Genomic DNA, 22,873 nt, shown 5'->3' on the forward strand with positions numbered 1-22,873 from the left:
ATTTCATGGGTTCCACAGTCATATGGGCCTGCTGACTACCACAGAGCAGTGCAACTATAAAACATATCTATCAGTGTAAGAAGTTGCATTGCTCACCAGTAGTCTAGACATACATATAAATGAACATATGCAGTTTGGAATACATCATAGCTTACTGAAAATTATCTGCCAGAAGCACAAAACCGAGGCTTTGGGGCTGCTACTTAGTTCCTGTTAAATGTTCACAAAATGGGTTAGAGAAGTCTAGCTCCAAAGGGAGCTCCAGTTCATCTCTGGCACACCCTGCATTATTATGTAAAAAAAAATAAAGTCCCTTGCAACCGTATGGCTTTCTTTACATTCACTCCTTGATGACCTTCTTCACCAACTTCTCTGAAGTAATCTTACTATAAGGAAGAATGAATGAGTTAAAACAAGCCTCAGGTGTTTATTTTCCGGGGGGGGGGGGGGGGAGAGGGGCGGGGCTCCCCAATTGGAAAAATACAGATTTGGGTGTGTTATGACAATTCTTCTTTTCTATAGACCTTTTTTTTCTCTTTCATATTCTTTTACTTGGCCTTTTTATTTTAAGGACAATGCATTTTGGGAAATGAAGGCATTGCATAAGTGGGATAAGAACATTGAAAAAGTCAGAGAATCCGATGAGTGAACCATTTGAAAAACAAAAATAAGTTTAGCACCTGGGCACGTGTTGGAATAACAGAGGGTGAGTAGCAATACTGCCATAGGAAAAGAGGAATACAACTTAAATCCTGTGCCTTTAGATAACTAATCTAAAAAGAAGTTAATATTTTATTGTCTTAAAAATTTTGAGGAATCATACATTCACAACTCTGAAGAGTTCTCAATATAGAGGATTCTGGTAATCCTCTGGTAATCCTATAGAGGATTACTAGAACCTATGTAAAGAAAAAGATTATAAATGTCACATATAGTCTTGATGATGTGGCTCGGTAGATTGAGTGCTGGACTGCAAACCAAAGTACTACTGATTCGATTACCAGGCTGGTCACATGCCTGGGTTGCCAGCCAGGTCCCTGATATGGGGTGCACAAGAGGCAATCACACATTGATGTTTTCCTCCCTCTCCTTTTCTCTCCCTTCCCCTCTAAAAATAAATAAATATAATATTTTTTAAAAAAACTTTAAAAAGGTCATATATGAACTTCGACAAAGTTGCATGAGAGAATAGGCAATCAGGTAATTGAAAGTAGTGAGAATTGCAAGGTCTGGATATCAAATCTTTGTAAGTACAGGGAATCATGAACCAATGATATAAAGGTGGCGCTGGCAGGTAAGAGCACAGCCAACATCTAAACCACTATCACTGAGAGTCCAGGAGATTAGAGAAGAAGGCCCCATCATCAAAGCATTAGGGTAAAGTGTCTGAAAGAGGCTATTAATGCATGCATATAATATTTGCTGAAATGAGATCAGTGTCATCATAGTTTATGGTGAAAATAATCATAGGCAGAAAAAAAGGGGTGAGAGTTTCAATTCCCCAAAAGGGGAACTGAACCCCAAAAGGGGTTCAATTTCAACAATGAACAAAAGTGCTTTGTGTGTAGGGAGTTTATGTGAGCAAGGAGATGAGAAGTTCATTTGCATAGGGGTAGATGTGATGAGCATTTGCATAGGGGGTAGAAAGGATTGAAACACTTCATGAAAAGCAAACTGTAGTCTCACATTTTGACTCCGATTTACTGAACTGAGAGAACAGGGTTCTAATTGCCTATGTATTTAAATGCCAACAGGGCCATCAAACTTAAATTTTCTAATCTTCTTCTGCCAGAGTTAAAAATAATATGAAAATTCAAGCTGTTGTCATGAGACAAATAAAGTCATTTATATCATAACATGTTTGCATGTTAAAATTCTATTCAACCTTCATGTCTCACAGCTCTAATGGTAACTTTTTAATAAAAACTTTATTGATCTCTATTGGAGACTTGGTTCACTTTTACATAAGGGGCACAGAACATCAAATTATATGACAAAAAAAGAAATCATGATGAATCAGACAGCTGCCATATAAGTAAGGGAGAAGCCAAGTGGATACAGGGTAAACATCAAGACACTCCAGGAAACAGTAGCAGAAGTTCATATACGAAAACTTTAGTGTCTGTGGCACTGACTAGGGTAAGAAGAATGTTGAAGGAAGACTGATGCATTGACCCTTTGTCCATTTAATAGGGACTTTTGACAAAAACAGATTATTTTTAAAAAGAAAAAAGGCAAGGTAGAAATAAAAAAAAAAAAAAAAAAACCTCTAAAATAATCCCTGTCAGAAGTAATCACTTTCTCATCTGAAGTGTGATAGGTTTTTATCTTCACAACCAATTTATTTACTAAAGGTTTCCCTAGTTATAGTAATAAAAACAGCCCTGGTTGGTGTGGCTTAGTGGACTGAGTGTAGGCCTATGAACCAAAGGGTCGCAGGTTCAATTCCCAGTCAGGGCACATGTCTGAACCAGGCCCCCAGTCGAGGGGGCTCAAGAGGAATCCACACATTGATGTTTCTCCCCCTCTCTTTTTCCATCCTTTCCCCTCTCTCTAAATACATAATTTTTTTAAAGAAAAGAAAACACATACCTGTTCTTGTGAATATTTCTTCTTGAGGTGAGTGAATAGTCCTTTAAATGTCTGTTTTCATCCCCTTCCCTGGTCCTTTGTCCTTTAACCAATCTGTGAGTATTGTAGGACCACAGATTCAGTTCTTTGCTCCTTGTTCTCGTCTAATTGCATTCGCTCACAACATTACCTCGTTTCTCCTCATGTGTTTAAATGCCATTTATAGCTGATGATGTCCACAATATTTCATTTGTTTCCTTCTTCTCTCTGAACCCAAGACCAAAATGTCTAAAATAATAATCAATATTTCATTTTGGATATCAAAAAGCATCTCAAAATCAGCTATCACATAACAGTTTGCTTTGATTGATGCTTCTCCAAACTTCTCCTCCTGTATTTTCCATTTCCATAATTGATACCCACATTTAACCCAGTGAATTAAACCTAAAACCAAGGCATCATGCCTAAAAACTCTCTTTCTTTGATTCTATTCATATTACAGTATTCAAACCCTCAGAGAGTCTTTCTGTTCTAAGTTGAAATTCGTATCTCCAGTCTGTAACATTTCTCCCACTTTCAGTAGCATACTCCGGACTGAGTGAAAGTAAGCATGCCTCTTACCAACCATGGTTGACTTCTATCAGCTCTCCCAAATTCAGCTCTTACTCCTTTCTAATCAATATCCACAGAGTGGAAACACAAAACTTCCACAAACTGGAAATCAATCAAACTATTTTCTTACTTTCCAAATAGCTCTCAAACTCAATCTGCTTTATATACATATATTTCTTTTATCAGCCAGTTTGCCTACAATTGATTCCCTCTCCATCTCAGTGCTCTTTTTTCTGTTTATTGAGCATATTTTACAACATCTAGCACATTATGGTGACACTTATTTTGAATTTAAATCTTGGTCATATTTAAAAAGGCAGTTGTTGTAAGCACTTAACATTTCTATGGCTTGTGTGCCTATTGTCGTTATTATTTTGTTTTTTTATCTTTTTTTTAAATTTTATTTATTTAGGGAGGGAAGGAAGGGGGGGAGAGAGAGAGAGAGAAGGAGAGAGGGAGAGGGGGGGAGGGAGAGGGGGAGAGAGAGACAGACAGACAGACAGACAGACAGACACATCAATGTGCGGTTGCTGGGGGTTATGGCCTGCAACCCAGGAATGTACCCTGGCTGGGAATCGAACCTGGGACACTTTGGTTCCCAGCCTGCGCTCAATCCACTGAGCTATGCCAGCCAGGGCTATTTTTGTTTTTTTTTTATCTTTTTATTCTTGTTTAATCTATTATAGTTGCCCCAATTTCCCCTTTTCTATCCTCTATCCAGCCCGCTCCCAACTCCCACAGTCAATCTCCACACTGTTGTCCATGACCATGGGTCATTCAAACATGTTCCTTGACTAATCCTCTCCTCTCCTCCTCACCACACTCCCCTTCCCCCTTTCCTCTGGCAGCTTTCAATTTGTTCCAAGTGATGATTTATTTTTGTTGCTAATATATAGGTGTATTAGTTTTGACCACTGTTTAACTTATAAAGATGATTCATGCAGGAAATACTTATTTTAACTTTGTCTTTCATTTGGAAGATAAGCATTGTGTTATAACTACATGTCTGCAAGATCATTTTTAGAATGTTATTTATTTATTGTTACTTAATGTCACTGGTAAATAAAAACAGATAGATGTTTACATTTCAGTACCAATACACTTCTTATAATTTGGGGGCACTGGATATTAGATCTGCAAAAAATTCTGGACATGTGACTTTTTGAAGTTAGCTTTAACTCTCATGATGCTGAGAGTAACAGCCCTGATAACATTCAGGTTGTCGTGTGAAAATTAATAATGCGTTGAATATTTACTGAATAAGTATGTTGGATTTTAAAGTAAATGTATATTTATGACAGGAAATTGATGTAGAAGAATAAATACGACAGCTGCTTTTTAATCATATGTAGAAATTATAATTCTCATCTGTTACATTTAATAGCACAATGCAATTGAAAGAATGTACTACTAAGTATTCATGTTACTAAGCACTTTTGCACAATCAGCATCACTAAAATAACCCATATTCTCTGTTTTTGAAAATAGATTGAAGTCCCCCCACCAAGCACTAGGCTATTTCACTGCCTAACACATGGCACTAGCAAATATCTTAAGCTTGACTTGAGGAAATACTTTTAACCTTTGTTTCCTTAGCTTGTCAAATTAGCCCTTGTGTCTCTCTCATGTGGGTGGAAAGCTTGACTCTGGAGAACTGACACACCTAGGGTAGAAGTCAAAGACTAATGACTTATTTCACTATAGTTGTTGTTACTAAAGGAAACAGCTAATCTTACTGCATGAAATGTTCAAACAGTTTGGGGAATGATGGTACTATTGACAATAGCACCATCCAGTCAGACACTTGTGCTTATGGTATTAATACACATTATTTTTAAAACTTCAACTAACCTTCAGAATTCCAGGATAGTCACTGCTATTTACCATCTGAGTAAAATAAAAGCTTATTTGAAAATGTTAAGTTATTTTATGGATATATCTCAAAGGAAGACTAATAGGATATCAGAAATTAAAATTATTCAGGAAATTTACAACTATTTAAATATAGTAAACACAAATTTGTATGGCAAATATTCCTAATCTTAAAGACATATCTCAGTGTGGAAGAATAAAGAAGTTGGCATTTCATATCAATGAAAGATAATAAAACTAAACAAAAGTAGTGTCCAAAACAATCACTTTAAGGCTATTAAAATTAATGAAGGCATTCACTAAATTGGGAAGCAGATATTCATGAAAAGCTACCAAACTTTAGGTAAGACTACTGGGACTCTGTCATGTTATTGCCTGGACTAGCTCCTCTTTCCTACCCAGCTCCTTAATATCATGGTTTAATCAGAGCAGACTGGGCATGGGAATCAAGAGCTTCATCAAATTATGGATGTCCTTAGATTAGAATAGAGTGGAAAACATCTTATATCCACAGGAGTTAGTAGTAATACTAACAACTTCATTAGTAAATAATGGGAAAAGGGAGGGACTCGAAGAGCCTCCAACTGTGGTCCTGGTTGGGGCAAGCAATAGCCAAATAGTCAGTTATTTACTGTGTAGAGCTGGACCAATAAAATGGCATTCATCCAATCAAGATAGCATACAGTATGTAAAACAAAATAGAGTCACTCATGTCAACCAGGATGGCTACCAGTCAGCCGTGACACTTTGGTTCAACAGGGGACATACCTAAGTCCTAGCAGACATGTCTGGCAAGGAGACCTACTTAAGATACCATTTCTGGTGACATGTAACCAGAAAAGCTGTGTCTGTAGAGCAGGAACACCCATAGATAGGAGAAATTTCCTGGGGAAAGTCCTCATTTGCTATCAGGGGTGCCAAGACACTTCTCAGCGACCCAGAAGGGTGGAGTACACAACTTTTAAGTGTATAACTGAGGCAGACTGCAGACCATTCCTGAGACAGCTGAGCTCTACACATCAGGGTGCTGTGCCATGGCACACTGATCCCCCTTGGCATCTGCTGCCTGTTGAACTGAGGACTTTATCTGCCTTGTTGCCCACCTGGCTCTGGAGATCCTTCCATGGAAGATGCTGACAACTTCCTTGCTCACCATGCTGGCTCTGGGACCCACAGACTGAAACTCTAGGACTCAGGTTCATTATCTCCCACTTCTCTCGTGTAATGTTATTACTGATTGTTTCTGAGTGATTAGTATCATTATTAGGGTATTATACACCTGGATTAAATCTGTGTTAATAAAAGCTGAGTGAACCTGCATTAACAAAATCCAAGTGAATAGCATAGTCACCTGTGTTGGCTCCTTGTCATTTCTCAGTGCCTGTGTTACCCATAGGTCTACATACATAGACATACAACTCAGACATAAATTATTAGCGAAGGGTGAAAGTCTTAACCAGCTCAAAGTTTTTGAAAACAACTTTTGAACAACCATTGACTGACCAGTAAGGTGTGTTTACATGAGAATTACTTCTATAAAAGACCATAATTCAGTAGTAGTAATAGTAATTAATAATGCAGTGGTATCTGGAGTCACACAATGGGTGAGACAGTTGATAGATACAATGAAAATTGGTATAATATAGTGTCTTAAAAGACCAGTTTTCAACAACCACCATGACTACCACACACACAAAAAAATATGAGACATAGAAAGGAACAGAAAAAATGTGACCAATACACAGGAAAAATGTATGTCTCTGAGGGGTACAGAGGTAAGACATATGCAAAACATTAAAGAAGACCATACTAAAATATTTTTTGAAAAACCATGATTTAGCCCTGGGTGGTGTGGCTCCGTGGATTGAGTGCTGGAGTGCTAACAGAAAGGTCACTGGTTCGATTCCTAGTCAGGGCACATGCCTAGGTTGCTGACCAGGTTAACCTGCTGATGTATCTCTTGCACATCATCTCTTTCTCTTTCTCCTTCCCTTCCCATACCTCTAAAAATAAATAAATAAAATCTTTTAAAAAACTATGACTTAAATGACTCATCAATAGAGAATGACAATAAAGATATAGAAATTATATGTAGAGTCAAATGGAATTTATGAATTTGCAAAGCATAAAACTGAAGTTAAATTTCAGTTGAGTCCAACAGTGAAATTAGCACAGCTAAGAAATAATAAGTGAACTCAAAGGCAGATAAATGCAAATACCTTTGCCTGTAGAGTAGAAACAACAAAGAAAGAGGAGAAATGAGCTGAGCCTCAGAGTCCAGTGGGTCGTGTCTACACATGTGCATACTGAAGTTCTTGTGGTGGAAGAAGAAAAGACAGAAAAAAAAATTGAGAAAGTATTGTCTGGATATTTCTGAAATTTGAATAAATATTATATACAGACCAAGAAGCTTCATGAATACCAAATGGGAAAGATATAAAAATATCCACATCTAGACATAGTTGAAAGGGAAAGAAAAAGGGAAAAATCTTAAAATCAGCAAAATAAAAATGACTCATTACATGTAGGGGAGCAATAATAAAATTAATGACTAACTTCTCGTCAGAAATAGTAGAATCCAGAATTATTAGGGAAAAACATTTACAGATAAAGAGGAATGAAAGAATGTATTGTTGGCAGAGATGCCTTACCAGAAATATTAAAGTAAGACCTATAGTTTGAAAGGAAATGTAACCAAATAATAACATACATACAAATAAACACATTAAGAGCATTAAAAATGTAAATGTGTAGGTAAATGTGCAAGTCCACACATATGTTTTCTCTTAAGTCCTTTACAAGTATTATGATTGTGTAAAATAATACTACATTAAATTGGCTGGTTTATAATACATATAGATGCAATGTACAAGACAATGATCACAGGAAGGAGGGGAGATGCAATTAAACTGCAATAAACTCTTCATAGTTTAAAGAAATAAAGCTATTATTCTTTTTAATTTGAATGTGTTAATTTAAGTGTGCATTATTATTCCCAGAGCAACTACTAAGAAAATAACTTAAAAAATATGGTAGATTTTAATAGACCTTTCTCCAAATAAGACTTATGAATGACCAGTAGCTCATAAAAAGCTGCTCAACATCATCATCTATAATGAAAATGCTTATGAAAACAAGATGCTACTTCCTTTCTAATAAATGGCTATAATAAAATTATGTAAGTTCTTGAGGACGCTCTCCAGACACTTGATAACAATTTAGTTACATCATAATGCTTAAGTACTTACTTCCTAGAGCTACTATTATAAATTAACATAAACTGGGAAGCTTAAAACAAAAATAATTTTATTCCATCATAGTTAGAATATCCAGAAGTTCAAAGTGAAGGTATCGGCAGAGCCACACTCCTATGAAGGGTTTATAGAGGACTCCTTTCTTTTCTCTTCTGCTTTCTGGCAGTTCCAGGCACTCCTTGAAGTGTAGCTATCTAATTCCAATTGCTGTCTCTGTTTCCACATGGTCTTGTCTTTCTGTCCCTGTATCCTCTTCTCCTCTTATAAGAACATAAGTTATTGCATTTAGGTCTACTATCATCTGGTGTGCTAATATTTAGTTATGACTTCAAAGACCATATATCCAAATAAGATCATATTCTAGGTAGTTCCAGGTAGGCATGAGTTTTGGGGGACACTCTTCAACCCACTGTATCTTGTGATGTGTAATGGAAGCAACTTATGCTTGCTGGAATTAGAGCCATGAGCACTACCCATGTGTAGGAGACCATTCTGCATGGCGTGGGCCCAGCTCCCACTCAGAGATGTACAGGACCCACGCCCATGGATAGGTTCTCCCATGGGGAATCAGGACTGCTATGTACCTAGGCCACGTTGAGACTTGCTTTTGCTAAAACTCCCTCACCCTGAATTGAGACAGCAAGTACTTACTGTAACTTCCTAAAATCCATGCTAAAACTCCCCAGTATGGAGTATAACTGGTTCAACTACTTTTCCCTTTTTCATTTGCAAATATCCCTCTTCTGTGATGTGATTAGTGGCATTGACTCCTTTGTTCTCTGTAAAAGATAACCACCTGAAGCGAACTGGGGCATAGTAAATGAGAACCATCATGTATTATGCCCAGAAAAAGAAATAAAGACCTATCATGGCAGAGGCTGAGGCTTTTGCTCCCCTTGAGAGAGAAGTCGCCCACCCTTTTCCTCCATAGGACTCGGTAGTCCATGTCAATGTCTCTTGCCCATCCACAATGTCACAGACCCCACCAGCCAGGGTCTAAATCACACATGTCTTTACAGAATAGCTAACTTAACAGTATGGGATCCTGTATAACATCGCCTCAGGACCAAGGCACTATTTGTTTGAAAAAATTGTAACATTGGCTCATGACCATGGTGTCCACTTACACAAGTACATGCCACGTCATTTGGAGGCAGCCAGAGTAATATGAAACTGGAGTGTCCTTTTGCTGCCAGACTTAATTTGTCAGCTAAGAGGCAGAAGCAATCACCGGCCATAATATATGCAGCCAATAGCAGAATAAATGGGTGGAAACAGGACTGAATTTTCTCACTAGGTTCTAGCATCCCAATAAGTGAACCTACCCTTCCTGACCTTGAGGTCATGAGCTTGGAGGTTCTTGCTCCCAGAGAAGACAGCTACAGCTACAGCTAAAAATTACGGGGAGAGAAAAGTATGTCAGCAACATTTCTTCTAGGTGTTTCCAGACTTTGTACAAACTATTAATAAACAATGAACTGTAGTCTGTCAAAGGAAATATAAAAGCCTGGTTTATACCACCTAAAACTACCTGATATGGGAAATCTACAGTATCCTGGGGAGAGAATTCTGAGCATCAGTTATGACCTCAGGATCAGTGATAACATCAGGCACTGATTCAACAACTGTCTTGTACTGAGCCTCTTGGTGAATTTGTAGCTTGTCACCTTCTTGTAGAATCACTGAAGGAACAGACCTAATGTGGGGCCTGAATGAGTTTGAGTTGTATAGCGGGGGGTGGGGGGGGTACTAGAGCAGAAACTTCTGGTACCCCACAACATTCAACAAACGGCTCTGTCCTAGCTCTGACTCTCCTCAGGCTGACAAAATACCACTTCAAGTGTGTGCCAATCTTTTTTTTTTTTTTGCTATGGTGCTTTTTTATCAGTGTAGAAACCCACTCACCATCAGCATATGTGCAAACTGGTCACGTGAGATACTTAATATTTTACAAATATCAACCAGTAGAGCAGAAGACAGTGAATGAATGCTTCACGCTTCTTCATTTTAGTTTACCATTCAAGAGGGTGGGCTATATGTCACTTAGCAAGTCCCAATGGAAACAAATTTTGAATATATAGGACTTATCCTCCATAACAGACATTTATGTTGCCTTTTCTCCCTGTCTCACTGTACCTGCAACTTGCTTTTGCTTTCTAGAATCCATGCCCAAATTTCCACTTTCAGCAGGAACATGATTGAAGTCATATATGCATAACATTTCATCATTGACCGCAATAATTAGTAGCAAGGGTTAAGACAATTTATGCTTAAACATTCTTTTCCAAAAATAAATCTGCTATTTGATTTAGTTAACAATTTCCTTTAATAATCATTGCTATATAAAAGAAGCACTAAAACATAAAATTGAAAGACCAGATCCAATTTAATAATTCACTTCAATTGCTAGTGCCATCCTTTGGGGAAGTTCTATAAATATAAGTGATTCCATGTGAATTCATCAGGTTGAGATTTCAGTCTTACAACTAGTTACTCATAGTTAAAGGGCTTCCAATGTAAGTCACTATTACCATTAATTATCATTAATATTAGTACTATAAGGATATGGAGATAATTATCATCAATCTGCCCTGAATTGTAAGTTATTACTTGTATCTGAAATGGAACTTCTAAACTTCCCTTTCAATTTATGCCTTTTTTAGAAGCAAGAAAGGATAAGCAGATAAAAGGTGTTGTAGAATGCAGGAGTATGGTAAGTCTTGGTGTATTCAAATGCTTGGCTATAAAAGTTCAGAATATAATATGTATTAGGATATGTACACTATTATATGTACAATATACCACATTTATTACCACCCATCCATTGATGGACATTTGTGTTGCATCTGCTTCATGGTTACACTGAATAATGCTGCTTTGAACATAGGTGTGCAAATGTCTCTTTGAGATTCATTTCAGTTACTTTGAAAATATGCCCAGAAGTGTGATTATTAGATTATATAATAGTTCCACTTTTAATTTTTTGAGGAATCGTCATACTGTTTTTCATATTAGTTGCCTATTTTACAGTCACACCAAAAAAGCACAAAGCTCCTAACTTCTCTACATCCCACCTAACATATTATTTTCTGTTTTCTTAATAATAGTCATACTAATGGATGTGCAGTGTATCTGACTGTGGTTTCCACCTACATTTTCTGGTGATTAGTGATTTGAAAATCTTTTAATATGCTTGTTCTCCATTAGTGTATCATCTTTGGGGAAATGTCTACTCATTGACTTTTTCATTGTTGAACTGTAGAAGTTCTTTATGTATTCTGAATATTAACCCCATACCAGATATATGATTTGCAAATATTCTCTTCCATTTTGTAGGTGCCTTCACCCTGTTAATTGTACCCTCTGAGGAACAAACTTTTAAACTTTGAAATAGTTTTATTTGTCTATTTTTACTTTTGTTATCTGTGCACTCACTATGATTTTTATAAGTTCATAAAATATTTAGGATTAAAAAATGCAGTTATAATGAGATACGTTAATAAAATATAAAACTATGAAAAGAGCAATTATATATTTGTTCATATTGATACATAAAATGAATTTTTGAGGCATAATAAAAATAATTAGGTGGTTACAATAAATTGTAGTGTAAATATACAAAATATATACATATGTTATATCACGTTATAAATATTATAATAATAAAAATATAGTGGTAGTGATGATTGTAGTGATACAATTTTTTGTTCTCCATCAAAGTTCATGGACTGAGTCCCATTATGAACTTCAAGATAAAGAAGTCCTTTTCTAGCACTTGAGTACTTCATCTTATAGCTGTTGAAAGAGCAGAATGGCTTGGCCAGTGTGGGTCCATGGGTCGGAGCATCATCCCATACACCAGAAGGTTGGGGGTTCAATTCCTGTCAGAGCACATACGTAGGTAGGGGGTTTGGTCCCCAGTCCAGGTGCCTACCAGAAGCAATCAATCAACGTTTCTCTCTCACGTAGATGTTTCTCTCACTCCCTTAAAAAATTAAATTAAAATAAAATAAAGTAAAATAAAGTAAAATAAAACAGCTGCACAATTCTTCTGTGCTTATGCCCTCCACTCTCTCAAGAGCCTGCTACCTAAAATTGTTCAGAAAAGCGTCCCACACCTAAGAACACTGGAACCAACAAGATGCTGGAGAAAGGCTCCATAGAAGAAAAAACTCGGTCAAAATGCTTATTAAAACTCTCTTAAATGTTAAAGTTGTTATGTGCACAGTAATTAATTAAATCAAGTTAACCTTTAAATAGACATTTAAAATTTTTAAAAGAGCTTTGCTAATATTCTCTTTCTCACAGATTTTTATAACAGGAAGCATGAAGGTTTAAGGCCATTCTTTACCACATTTGCACAATACAGACACATAAATATGTAGCCTAGAAAAGTCCCATATTGGCAATTAAAAAAATTGGCTCTTGTGAGGAAGGATGTTGATAGAGGAGATATAATTCACCCATGAGTCTCATTCCTTGGAAACCAATGCAGTCAGAGAGCCAAAACAAATACAGAATAAAGTCAAAGTTTTCATGGTTTGTGAATCAAGGAAAATGGAATGAATTAAACACAAAATTCCAGCAGTGGCTCCTTTTGAATAAAGCAATAGACAGCCTTCAGTTAGTCAGTTGCCTTAATGCACACAGTCTATTAATTACATCAAGACCCTAAAAATAACTTTTATAATGAAAGAAATGCTTAACAGGAAATTTTTAAAAATGTATGTGAATGGGTCTTTAAAATTTTAAAGACAATAGAGCAATATTTTCAAAGGAACTTTGTAAAACTATAATATATGGGAATAATTAAATTCAGTAGACATGTTAAGAAGTTATTTAATTGTTCTTGACCTACTTTAGCAATTGACAGCTTCTTGATATTTTGCCTAACTCATGAGATTTTTCTACATTATAGTTTTTTTCTAAAGTGAAATGGCTGAAATAAGTTATATTTTATGTTTTTATTTGAAATTTAAAAGAAATCTTTATAATAGTATAGTTTGTACCACTTACATAAATTTTATACACAAACATGCATGTATGTGTGTATATATATACACATATGTATATATAAAATATGTATATGTGGTATACATATTTTAAAATCCCATTCTTTGAATCTTTCCTTTCTTTGGTAATATAAAGTTAACACAACATCATAATGAAAATAACATTTGTTAAAAAGTACTTTTAATGTCCTTAAGATAAGCAACTTTCAATTTTCTTCAGCGTCCATGGTAATAGGTACATTTATTTGGGAATTCCATAGTAGAAACAAAAGCAAACAAAGCATACTTCAACCAGAGATATTTAAATCATTTAGGCCAGTTTCTGTGATGTACCTTTCATCGGATGACATTTATCCTATTAATTCTATTTAGTAGTATATTTTCTTCCTGTGAGTGATAATTCCCCTGCATGACAGTTATGCACTACACGTACTGGGTCATTGTTTCAGGTGCAAAGATAGAGATTCTTCTTAGAACGATGTGTGTGAAAGGTAACTTTTACATGCTTGTATAATGCACATATCTTGTGGGTAAGCATTTGCTCTTAAGTGTATGTATATGGGGGAGGATAAATGCAATTTTCTTATGTTCACTTTTACAAAGACATTATTTTTCTAAACACAACCAGCTCCTCTTGATTTTATGTTTGCCTCTTCAATATCTTGGCATTTCTGATAATATGGAATCCATTCAATAAATCTGTGACATTATATTTGAATTGTTATTGAACTCCTTCATCAATTTTATCAGTAAGCATGAGAGAAGATCTGAAACATATACAAAACTGGATGTGTTGTTTAGTGAGCTGATAGAACAATACATATACAGATAGATTGATCAATAGAAAGTTAGATGATAAAAATGTGACTGAGCGAGAATGACAGTGAATGGGAAAGGAGGAGAGAGAACAGCATGGCATTTTCAAGCATAGCTTCCTAAAATCAGAGACTGCTTCAGCTAGAGCCAGCTCTTTGCCACTTACTGTTTCTGTGGTTATTGGAAAGTCATGATATATTTTCTTAAGCTAATTGTATTCTCCTAATAAAAACATAACTTTAAAAACAAAGTAATAAGTCAATCTAGCTAGGTGTACAAATATCTTTAAAAATAATTATTATAGATCAGGTCTAAAAATATTCACCAAATGACTAGTAGAGACTTCAATGTTAATTAAAACTCACGATACTGACTATTGAAACTAGAAAACAAGCGTTTTCAGAAAAATGGGATGTTGGGAACCGCCCTGCCTGGTATCAGAAGCTGTAACCCCCGCCTAGGCTAAGGCTGAGGGAACGCCCTTGGAACCGTAAGCCAGCAAGGAGACAAAAGCTTGTCTCCCTGGCAGGAATGCTGCTTCTGCTGCTTTATTCATAACTGAACTCCAAAGCTTGGTCGGTTAGCCAAAAACGGGTGAGATTCCCCAAGGGGGGAATGATCTAAGACAAGCATGATCATGTGGGAGGCCCCCAAAAGAAGGACTTCGGGGGCTACAGCAAAAGGGGGTGATGGACCCTTGCTCCTCGGCTTTGACAAAACTTGAGTTCTCCACATCGGGGAGAAAATCTCCTTATCTCTTGGTTGCCTTAGTTCCCTTGCTCCACCTAAGCCTGAAACAATGACAGGGTGGTGCAGCTCTGTGCTGAAAAGGGCAGGTTCCCCAGGTGATCAGGCCTAAGAAAGAACATGTAAAATCCTATGAAACCTGCTTTGTTTAGAATGCTCTCAGTTGAATGGAAGGGTCCAAGGAGGAAGTTAATTTGTTCTTTAAAGTCTTATAGCTCTTTAACCCTGACTCAAAATAGGCCCTCAGACTTCCTTGTTATCTATTGTTTGATCCTTACTTCCTAGCAATGAGTAATGAGCTTTTACCTGAATTCTTATGCAAACGAAACCAATAAAAAGCCTCTCCAGAGGGGGAATGGGGCGCTCTCCTCACCTGGGAGGGTGGCCAAGTGGTGAGCTCCCCACATGAGGAGTGGCCCTGCTGTTCCTATTCCCCCACAGGACCTGGTTGTCTCTGTGTATGTTTTTCTCATGTTTCGACGAGCCATCCGCGGCATTCCATGATCACTGCTGGCCAGTGACCCACGCATCAGTGGGAAGCGGGTGGTTATACCTTCTGAGGCATTTCTAATTTTGTTAGCTGTTTTCTTTCTACATTAGTTCAAAGACCACACATATCCCTGGAAACACAGCACAAGGAGGCATTTCATTTTGAAGAATGAGAGCAGAAACATGTATCAATAGTTTTGATCAATAAAACTGGGCTGGAAAAGGAGGGAGTATTTGAAGAAAAGGTATAATCTTAGAGGTGGTGCCCATCAGGGATTAATTGTATTTTCACTTATATTCTCAAGTTGATGTATTAGAGAAGTAACCAGGGGTCAGCACAAGGGAATATGTATTAGGTATGTTTTGAAAAATAAACTTCTTTCAAAGATAAGTGTATGGACATATGCAAATATGGATTTTATGTCTATGAGGGAATAGCTTAGGAAAAAAATGAAGAAATATAGGGTTAAAACTATTGTTCAGAAATAATATATGAAAGATTCTACAGACACTTTTAGAATTTATTGACGAAGATTTCTGCAAAAGTAGCCTCCTTAAAATGGCAATACACAATAGTCAACAATGGCAGCTAAAAAACAAACTAAGGAAACAAGCAGAGCAGGAACCGAATCAATTTGGAGGGTTATCAGTTGGGAGGGGGAAGAGGACAATGGGGGAAAAGATGCAGGGATTAAGTACAAATTGGAAGGTACAAAATAAACAAATATTAAGAACAACATAGGAAATAAAGTAGCCAAAGAATATATATGCGTGACCCATGGGCCTGAACTAAGGGTGGGATTCCTGGAAGGAATGGAGGTAGCAGGTGGAGGAGGGCAAAGGGGGAAAGATTGGGACAAGTGAAATAGCATAAACAATAAAACATATTTAAAAAATGAGTAACCACCAATTACATGGACTTCTCTTTCCATGGGGAGGGTTCCCCATGGAAACCTCAAACCATGCAAACCTTGGTTTGAGTTCTTACCTTCAAACTGTTTCCATAGAACTTGGAGAATATAAAAGCAAAACTGAAATAAGTAATATCATGAAAATATAATAATAATCTACTATAAAATTAATATATAATCAAATATATTGATTATAATACTGATTGACAAGATTACTTAGAAAATTAGGATTAATTACCTATTAATTAAAACAATTTTGTGAAATGTAAATAAAACTACAAATTGTACATGAAAAAGTAGCTGCATAGTTTTTAAGTAACAAACAAATACAAACAATACAATAAAAAAAAAACACAATTGCTATGCTTAGGTAACACTGGCAAATTTGAATCAAGGAAGAGCATAGAAAAATAAAAGCCAGAGTAATAAAATTCAGCTTAACCTAGGGTTTCTTTTCTGCGGGAATAAACTTCAGAAACATGGGCAACGTTTCTAAATGTCAGTATAATAGGTTTTGCTCCAATGTTAATATTGAAGTAAAATGGTTTCTTTCTTTATTGCTTATATACTTTTTAAAGAGTTTTTATTTTTAAGAATATTTTATTGATTATGTTATTATGGTTTTCCCAGTTTTTCTCCCTTTATCCCCCTCTGCCCTGCACCCCCAACCCTCGAGCACTCATCCCCCTCTTTGTTCATGGGTTGTACATATAAGTTCTTTAACTTCTCTGTTTCCTATACCATTCTTAACCTCTCCCCATCTATTTTATGCCTATCAATTATGCTTCTTATTCCCTGTATCTTTCCCCCCAATTCATCCCCTCCTTTCTCACTGAAAACACAAAAACTGAATTAAAAAAAACAAAAAACAAAATGAAAACAAATACTAAGCAAATAACTAGAACAGGAACAGAATCACATTAATGGACATCACATGGAGGGTTTTAAAATGGCCTTTCATATAGTTTCAGATAACCTCAGATATCCAACATTTCAGAGAATCAAATAAATAATGACTGAGGTTAAGCCCCCTCTAAGGAACATCCAAGATAGAAATTCCTGTTAAGATAACTCTTAGGATAATGTCCTCAGAACGGGAATAGAGAAGCTGGACCGGGCAGGCCAGACAACTGAACGAGGATGAGATCTCAACTAGCAGCAAGCCTTAGCCTGGCTCATGGGCCAATCTGAAGCATGAATGGCACCATAGATTGGACCCACTTTGAGGGCCGTTTGCACCCCTTTGTCAGTCAGAGAGACACTGGATGGATGGCTGCCCTGAAAGGAGTGGCAGCATATTTGCCTGGGTGAGACCCCTCTCCTTACCTGAGGACTGTACCCTGATGGAGACAACTGGCAGCCACTGGCACTCAACAAGCAGAGCAGCCAGAAGGAGGCACAACAGCTCACTGAAGGAGTTTGTACATGTCCAAGGCATCCCTGCATTCCTCCCTTACAATGCTCAGATGAACTTGTTTATCAATAACACAGTCGTTGATGATTTCTATGAAAAGTCATAAAAAGAACATTAGTATAATGAGAATACTTGCAACTTCAGTTGGCTCTGAAGCTATAACTAGTGTAGATCTTGACCCCTTACTCTCCTAAAACCTAGATTCCCTTTCCATGCACGTAACACCTTTGTGGTTGAGATCACTGCAGAGCCACTAGATGGTGGCTTTCCTACTTAAGTAACCTCACTGGGACTTTGTCCCTGAAGGTACGGAGCTCCAGGTAACCACAATCATGTGCGGCCTTGTCTGTAGCTAAAATCTTTACCATTAAATGGGTCACAGACAGCTGTTCCACTGGAAAGTGGGGCATGCTGTCCTGCGGGAAGACTACCAACACATTTTGAAAAAAATTAAAATATAAAATTAATTTGAAACAAGTTCATGAAAATTGACATAGAAACATATTATAGATTTAAATATCTGCCCAGTAGAAAAAATATATAATGTAAAAATAATAATTTTCACACTGATCTGGGTTAAAAACTCCATATTGTATTTATATACTGCAATCCTGGAAGTTGGAAAGGGGAAAGGAAACAAATCTCTTGAATTTCTTGCCTTTAATTGTGGTGAAAATTGAAAATTGAATTAATTATTGTCACCCTAGTAAATTTAATTAAATGTAAAAAAGAATTCAAAGTAAAATTAATGTATAAAAATATTAACAAAGGTATTGTGTTGACTATGAAGTATTTCTATATTTTAAAAAATCTTAAATGGGCATCATTGCACAATTAATAACAGCATGCCATTTTGTCTAAAAGCTGTATTAAATCAATGATGTCTTAATGTCTTAGAATTGGTACATAACATATTTAGTAAACATTTATATTCCTTGGGAAACTGATTTCCCAAGGACAGGATAGAATACATGTGGGTGAAATAAAATGGAAGTTTATTCTCCCCTCATAATATTCTGAACATAAAACATTGGGGATGAGAGGATGTCACCATTTGGCAGACTTGATTCATTTTATTTGGCTGTTGCACTTCCCTTAAAATGCAGTTTCTTTTTTTTTAATAAGATGGCTTTTTTTTTGTTCACAATTCATCCGACATTAACTTTAATTCCAGTGAGAACTGAGTGGTTGTTGGGGTGATGATTGTATGTATTTAAAAAGCCCTAAGAATAAATTTTATAATAAAAATTAAGACTTTTTTTTAAATGCTGACCTGAGGAGCATAAAGAAAACTTTCATGTTAAAATGAAGCAGTTTCAAAAGTATGTACATATATATAGTGGTCAGTTGTATGCCTTTTTTTGGAGAAATGTTTGAGTCTTTAACCCATTTTTAAAATCAGGTTATTATTTTTTAGTTATTGGGTTATAGAAGATCCTCATTTATTCTCAAGATTCACCTCTCATCAGACATATTCTTGCAGTTAGTTTTTTCCCTTTTAACTCTGTGGATTGTTTTCTTTTTTGTGCAGAAGTTTTAGTTTGATGGACTCTCCCTTTCTATTTTGGCTTTTGTTGTCTGTGTTTTTGGTGTCAGGTCCTTAACATTTTTACATCACTGATTAAGGAAATGAAAATCAAAACTGCAATGAAATATCACCTCACACCTATCAAGAAGGTTTTATCAAAAAAAAAAAAAGCAGAAGACAGCAAGTTTTGGCAAGGATGTGGAGAAATCAGAATGTTTGTACACTATTGGAGGAAATACAGGAGAAGCTTCCATAAAAATACGAATTGTCCATTAAAAGTTAAAAATAAGTCTATCATATGAAAACCCCTCTACTGAATATTTATCCAAAAGAATTGAAATTAGGATCTGAAACAGATTAGCACTCCTGTGTTCGTAGTAGCACTACGCACAATGGGGAAGATGAGGAAATGGTAAATGTTCACTGACGCATGAACACATAAAGAAAACGCAGTGTGTACACTCCCTGGGGGAGTGGACGTGATTCAACCTTTAAACAGAAGGAAACATTGCCATTCATAAGAACATGGATAAACCTGAAGGAAAGTATGTTATGATCACACTTTTATGATATATCTAAAATAGACATTTTTTTTTTTAATAATCAAAGGGTAGAATGGTGGTTGCCCAGGATTGGGGGAGAGAGGAGAAGATAATTACTAATGAATAGGACTGAAGTTGCAGCTAAGCAAGACGGATAAGCTCTGGGGATCTACTGTGCAGCCTTGCATCTACAGTCAACTACATTGTTTTGTACGTTTACAAGTTTGATTAGAGGATAGATCTCATGATAATTATTCTTGCCAAAATTAAAGAACATTTTCAGAAAAGTTTCTTCTCAGCAGGATACAAATGTAATACTCTGGAATCTTATAACCTCTCATAAGCTCCCATTTTCTAGTGGTGTGAAAAAATAGCATCGCCCTAAATGGTAACACAATTGTTTCTCGCTTAAAATAAACCCTCTTAAATAGCTGTTGGTTCACTTCCCTCATCTTATAATTGGAGAGCCAAATGTGAATATGAAATGAGAAATTCGTCAAATTTTAGAGAGGTAAAGTAGTCCGTATGTGTCCTGATACATCTACGGGGCTCCCAAGCAGTGGACCATAATCAAATACATCATATTCCTGACAGGAAATATATGTAAATTCATATGCAGTGAAATCAATAATGACTTAAAGTAATTCATTGTCACCAAATTAATTCGAGAGCCATTTGCAAACCGGACCTGTTGCCACAGAGTTGTGAACTTCAGTCAAGTCTTTCAGTGTTTTCTTCATTATTTCCTTGCCTTTTGTTCTCTGCTCATTTAAACTAAATATCCGGGGACTTGCTATCATTTCAGCCTTTGGGGGATGATTGGGCTCCTACATGGTTTTCTCTCCAGTTAGGTCTTTGTTGCACAAGATTTTGAAACTAACTGCGTACAAAATCAATGATATGTCAAGGAAAATAAACTGGAAAATGTTTGCCACCCCAGATACTTGCCATTAATTTCTTTATGGTCAGAAATCACCCTCATTCTTTTGCATATAAGCACAAATTTTTTTTTAACATCTCAACTGATTTTTTTAGGCTGACTCTTTAACATACACTTACACATTCCAAAAATGATAATAAAATAAACATGTAAATAGCACCTACAATGTGTCAGGGCACATTATATGTGCTTTGCAAATAATAATTTAATTGGTATGCATATTTCACTAATATCACTTATTTTTGCTCAAGGAAGTCCATTCACAGAATTTAAATAAATCCCAAGGATCATATAATTATTCAACATGTTTTGATAACCTCTTCCTCTGTTTTAAGTTTTTGATTTTTGCCCTGGCTGGCATAGCTCAGTGGATTGAGCGCGGGCTGCGAACCAAAGCATCGCAGGTTCGATTCCCAGTCAGGGTACATGCCTGGGTTGCAGGCCATGACCCCCAACAACCACACATTGATGTCTCTCTCTCTCTCTCTTTCTCCATCCCTTCCCACTCTACAAAATAAATAAACAAAATCTTTAAAAAACTGGATTAAAAAAGTTTTTAATTTTTATACAATAATATTTATTACTCATTTTTTGTTTTCTGTGTCACAGGACTTTACATTCTCAGACTTAATTAAACCCAAACCCTAAGTTACTGCAAATCCCATACTTCTTTCTATTTCACATGCTTTTCTCTTTATGGTAAAAAAGGAAGCCCGTATCACTATGTACTATGATTTTAAAATGTCTTTCTCTTTCTTGATCTCTTTGATTCAAATGTTTAAAATGTGTTCTTTAATAAAAATCTAGAAAATGTCAGTCATGATAATTTACTAAGTTTTAAGCTGTGTAATCCTCGTCAAGAATAATTCTTAAAGTAACAATTACATTTTTGAAATATATTATCCACATTTTTGAAATATATTATCCATATCCAAACCTCTGTGAAGTCTTTTCATTAATGAGCAGGGGAACAAATAATGATAATAATACATCCCACTTCACCCAGTGGTGTATTTTGGAACTCAACAGAAGTGGGAAAAGCAGAAAAAAAATTACATGATTCCTCAGCTAATATCTATTTTTCTAAGTATGGACAATGGTGGCTGAAAATGTTCTCTTTTAAAAGCAGAGCAGCTGCAACTGTATTGCTCTCCTTGAATTGAACGTGCAGCTTGTAATGTGATATGATGTTCTATGTTATATTTTAAAAATGATTTCTGATTTTCAAGCAGCTAGGATTTAGACATTAAAGCGAAGACGATTTTGGGGGGATTCATGTCAAACAAGCTACTATTATTTCTATAAAATATACTTCTGCAGGAAAAAAAAAAAAAAAAAACAGAGAAAGAACTATGTCTGTTAAACCTGAGACAGGAGCAAAACAAGACAAAGGAGAGCCTCTCAAACCCACTCCAGTCCTACCCCTGAAACTACTCTGTTAGGTCACAGACAGAAGATTTTGTACTACAGGCAGAAAACTTGACAGGCAGAAAAATTCTCAGATGGATGCCAACCAGAACCTTAAAGACCAGGACAGAATATCTTAGCAGGGTTTTTGTTTCAGTAGGGATTTTGAACAAAGAGGGGGAAAAAGAAGTACAGAAAGTGTATTTCCTCCGAGCCACCAATTTCCCTTTGTCTCTGCTGGTACTTTAAAAAATCACTCCAGGAGATTGTATCTCTAATAGCTCCACCTACCCTTCAGCCCCACTCTGGATCCTCCTTTTCTCCATTGAGGCTCTCAGGATAAGTAACTGTGATTTCAGCTTTCTCAAGCGTTAACACGCAGGATAAGGTCTTAGTATTTTTTGCCGAACTGTCAAGCTGGGCATGTCCAAGCTTCAGTGAGAAAAGCACTCAGTTCATTTGTATAAACTATCTGGAAAACAACTGACTACTCTTCTTGTGTACAGGAAATTTTAATAAGTTCCTGCTGAGAGCCCCATTTTCTTGTTTTTGTTAGAATCCCTATAGGGTTAGGCCAATTATAAGTTAGCTCTACTCAGTAATGAAGCTGCATTGTCTCATTTTTCTTGTAGCAAGATAGTTTTTAGAGAATTTCAAAACAACGTGTCTGAATAGCATTAAAATATATCCTGTTCTTAAAATGTTTTACACAATGAAAACACTGTATAATCCCAAAAAGATGAAACTTTTAGTATTTT

General features: G+C 36.2%; 1 long non-coding RNA gene across 1 annotated transcript; it reads right to left on the reverse strand.

Annotated features, from left to right (window-relative positions):
- Positions 1–275: 275 nt before the first annotated feature.
- LOC118498683 lies at positions 276–22,604 on the reverse strand. The gene is made up of 3 exons (XR_004901152.1): positions 22,407–22,604; positions 2,593–2,838; positions 276–386 (listed from the first exon to the last, which is right to left on the reverse strand). It is a non-coding gene; the product is annotated as an uncharacterized LOC118498683 (long non-coding RNA).
- Between the last annotated feature and the right edge of the window lie 269 nt (positions 22,605–22,873).

Source organism: Phyllostomus discolor, chromosome 2, assembly GCF_004126475.2.
Source record: "Phyllostomus discolor isolate MPI-MPIP mPhyDis1 chromosome 2, mPhyDis1.pri.v3, whole genome shotgun sequence".
Lineage (NCBI taxonomy): Eukaryota > Metazoa > Chordata > Mammalia > Chiroptera > Phyllostomidae > Phyllostomus > Phyllostomus discolor.